The following is a 4,808-nucleotide window of genomic DNA, read 5'->3' on the forward strand; positions in this document are numbered from 1 at the left end:
AAAGTATTCTTGCATTGAGGGAGTACTTGAGTGGAAGCCCAATGTCCTTCTGCTACCTTAATACTAAATCTATAAATATATGCACATAGATCTATTTCCCCATCCTCATATATATATTTGCATACATACTTGCCTTTATCTAGACCTCTATAAATGCCCTTTGACCACCACCAGCTCTTTCCTCGATTTCCCTTGACTTTCCTCCTGTCCCACTATCATGCTCAGTCCCCATCAGGGTTTCAGCAATTCCTCTGTTACATTACCCTTGATCATGCCCTACCAGGCTTCTCACACCCTCCTCACCACCAATTTGGATCACTTGTTGTTCCCTTGTTCCTGGGTTTGTTAACACCGCTTCCTTTCCCCCCACCTCCCCCTCTCCCATGTCCCCCCGGGAAATATCGGTCCCGTTGTTTTCTCCTCCAGATTGTTCATCCAGCCTACCTTATTTAGACAGACCCCTTTGCATATTCTAGTGTAATACTTTGATTTGTCAGCTTTTTTACTTCATCATTTCTTCCATTTACTTTAGCCACCCGGGAAAGATGAAGCTTTCTACTCCTGTGAAGATTTGGAGTCTCGGAAACCCGTGGAAGCAGTTCTACTCTGTCCTATAGGGTTGCTATGAATCAAAATCAGTTTTATGGCAGTTTTCTTGATGTCATCCCATAACTCATTTGGTCTTCAGTCATTGGTGTTCAATGTGTCAAATCTGTTGAGAAAGTCTCTAAATTCATCTCCAATTTTCCCCTTCCAATTACCCATAATTATCAATGCAACTTCATTGAATGTTTGATCAATTTTAGATAGAAAAAGTTGGTAGAGCTCTTCAATTTCTTCATCACTGACTTGACCGGTTAATGCATACATTTAAATAATAGCTGTATAAATTGGTCTCCTTATAGGCAAACAGATATTATCCTATTACATTCAGCACTGTATTTCAAAATAGATCTTGAAATGTGATACCATTCTTAAGTTTATCATTCTCCACATAGTAAATTATTTGATTGTCTCAATCAAAATGGTCATATCAGTTCATTTTTGTTCATTAATGCCTAGGATATTGACCTTTATGTGTTCTCTATCATTTTGGGGGATTTCCTAGATTCTTACTTTGTGTGCTCTATATTCTGGTTATTAATGGGTATCTACAGCTGTTTCTTCTCAGTTTGAGTCATGCCCCATCAGTAAATGACATTTAAAAAAAATAATTTTATTAGGGGCTCATACAACTCTCATCACAATCCATACATACATCAATTGTGTAAAGCACATTTGTACATTCATTGTCCTCATCATTCTCAAAACATTTCCTCTCCACTTAAACCCCCAGCATTAGGTCCTCATTTTTCCCCTCCCTTCCCGCTCCCCCTCCCTCAGGAGCCTTTGATAATTTATAAATTATTATTTTGTCATATCTTGCCTTGTCCGACGTCTCCCTTCACCCACTTTTCTGTTGTCTGTCCCCCAGGGAGGAGGTCACAGATAGTTCCTTGTAATCGGTTCCCTCTTTCCAACCCATTCTCCCTCTACCCTCCCAGTATCACCACTCACACCACTGGTCCTGTAGGGATCATCCGCCCTGGAAGTAAATGACATTTTACAAGCTCTGCTCTATACAAATCTTGAGGCTGCCTCTGCTTTGAAGAGGCAATACTTCCCCAGTGGTATTTTGAATGCCTTGCAACCTGAGGGACACATCTGTCTGATATAGACAATGTTAAGCAACTATTCATAAAATTTTCAGTGGCTAATCCCTCAGAATTAGACCACCTATTCCTTTTTCCTAGTATCAGTCTGGAAATTCTGCTGAAATCTGTTCCGCAATGGTGACCCTGCTGGTATTTGAAATACTACTGGTGGCATAGCTTCTAGCATCACAGTCACACGGAAGCCACGAGAGTATGACAAACAACTGTGAGATGAGTAGTAGATAAATGAGCTTGGTTGATTTCAGGATTGCAAGGACGGTTTAACAATACAAAATTTAATAATGAAATTGACCATATTGATAAAGAAAAAAAAGCCATTCTCAATGCAGGAAAAAACATTTAGTGACATGTTCACATATGATAAAGAAAAGTTGAGGAACAGAGAATCAAAAGCTCTTCTTTAGTTACAGCGAGCCTCACACTTAACTTGTAAAGTTCCCTTTAAAATCAGTGATAAAAGAAAGATGGCCGCTGTGAACACATATTCCCAACATCGTATTGGAAGCTCTGGCAAGGGCAGTGATAAAATAAAACAAATAAAGCCTTTAGTTGACTGAAAAGGGTAAAACAAAGCTGTCATTATTTATGGATGATATTATAGCCTTCCTAGGTACTTCAAACATTCTATACGTTATGATAGTTAATAAGCATTTTAATAGGGTACTAGAATAAAAATATCAATCATATTACTAACACATGACTGGAAATTCAATACACAAGTTATCATTTAAAATTACATAAAAATATATGGCACTTAGAAACAGATCTAACAATATATAGAAGTTGTATGTACCCAATTTTATTGAAAGATGTTACATAAGATGTAAGTTAATCCAAACACGTGATGTAAATTAAAAAGTCAGTACTGTAAAACTGTCATTTCTTCCCAAAGGAACCTGTTTATTCAATGTGAGGCTTTTAGTGAAATTGGATAAGCTGACTTAAAACTATATAGAGAGATCAAAAGGTCAAGAACAGTGAATATACTCATGAAGATGAAATACTACAAGGGAGTAGTTTCCTTGCTAGATACCAAGACCAATAAAGGTAGAATTGGGATCCATAATAATGAAGACCATGGGTTTTCGTATATGGATAGAATAGCAGACCTAAAACAAAACTATAGTTCAAAAGAGCTTCTTGTGTATACGGAAGCCGAATACATGAAAACCTGGCATTCTGGATCAGTGGGTAAATGATGGGCAACTCAATAGGCTACCTCACATAAAGCAGGATAAGAGAGAGCGTGGTCGTTTGGTGATAATCTGTCAGATTAGACTCCTACCTCCTCCACACCATTGTTGTTAGTTGATGTCAAGTTGATTCCGACGCATGGCCTTCCATGTGTACAGAGTAGAACTGCTCCTAAGGGTTTCCAAGGCCTTGACCTTCTGGAAGAAAATCATATTCAGAATCTGGTCAATTATCACCAACTCATGACTAACAATCAAGCCCCCAAACCACCATTGTCTCTCTCATAGGACTGTATTTGTTCCTAACTGGTTTCTTCTTCTATCCTTACATTCTTCCAGCACCCCATTCCTAGCAGGCAGTGTGCTTCTTTTAAACTATTTCCTATCTTGTCACCTGATAAAAAGCATCCAATTATTATACCTAGAAATAAGATGCAGGATCTCCCTCATGGTCTGTGTTACATGATTTGCTGACTGGTTACTTGGGTAGCTTTATTTTCTCTCCTTCTCTTTTCCCCTCCCTTCACTGTGCCCCAGGATCACTGGCCTCACCAAAGATCAATGAGCAGGCTTTCTTTGAGCATTCCACTCAAAGTATCCACATCTGTCTCACTCATTTCATTTCATTTAAGTCTCCTGTCTGAAAGACTTTCCCTGGTAGTGACTATAAATAGCTCCACAGCTTCTGTCCTTTATAGTGGCACTAATCAATACATCCAATATATGGGTATGCATTGTCTTAGCCTGTCCCCTTAGGATGTAAACCCTAAGCAAAAAAGGCTGTTTCCTTCATTGGGGCACCCCTGGTACCTGGGAGAATACTTGGCACTGCATCTGCCCTTGGTGAATATTGGTTAAGTGGGACACCATTCTAGGTCTAGTTCTTAACTCAAACTCAGCACGATCCAATGAACGTCTCAGTTATGTGAGATCAGAAGCTAGCTGTTAAGCTCAAAAGCATATAAAACCCATCCAAACTACCATGAAAAAATAACGTGCATAAAACAGCCCCTGAGCTGAGTTGAATGGTGGCGACCTTTTGGGTTGTGAATGATCAGTAAGGAGCCCTTGGGTGTAAGAAACAATCTTTATCTAGGTGTTGGTTATTCATAGGGGTTTCAAAAAGTTCATGGAAGTGAAAGATAATGGAGTGGGTGGAGAAGGACTGCAGAGCCTGCTACCTGAGCACTGGGAAAGCCACCTTCCAAAGTCCTAGGAGGAAAACGGTAGGCGGTTTTCCTTCTAATGCCAGAACTTCTCTGAGATCGTGGCCTGTTTCGGAAAGGCTTTCAACGTGAAGAGTTACAGTTTCAAACCCACAGGGCGGTTCTACCCTATGCTGCAGGGTCGCTATGAGGCGGAATCGAGGGCAGCGAGTTGTCTTTTTCTTTTTTTTCTTGCTTGTTTGTTTGGTTTTTTAAATCATTTTATTATTAGGGGCTCATACAACTCTTATCACAATACATACATACATCAATTGTGTAAAGCACATTTGTATATTCATTGCCCGAGCTAGTCTTTTTCATTTTGGGATCTACTTCTGCAACTCTCCTGCACCCCTCCAGAACCCCCCCAGAGAGCGGTTATCGCCCACTTCGGGAAACACTATTCTACAGTATGAGGTGGTGCACGCAGTGCTATTACGGTTGCTAATATGCCCTAGTGAACGTCACAACTACAGAAAACAAAACCCTGAACGACACTCGGCCCAGGCCTCGAGTGCGCACGCGCAGCCAAGAGCCGCCAACGCGCAGGCGCACGACAGTCCGGCTCCGTGTCAAGTGGGAGGGAAAGTGTCCCACGGACGCGCGAACTCCGGATGCTCGCGGAGAGGGGCGCAGACCATGGAGCAGCGGTTAGCCGAGTTCCGAGCGGCTAGAAAACGGGCCGGTTTGGCGGC

Source organism: Echinops telfairi, unplaced genomic scaffold, assembly GCF_000313985.2.
Source record: "Echinops telfairi isolate 266 unplaced genomic scaffold, ASM31398v2 ScPeMD7_3533;HRSCAF=4204_1, whole genome shotgun sequence".
In the NCBI taxonomy this organism is placed as follows: Eukaryota; Metazoa; Chordata; class Mammalia; order Afrosoricida; family Tenrecidae; genus Echinops; species Echinops telfairi.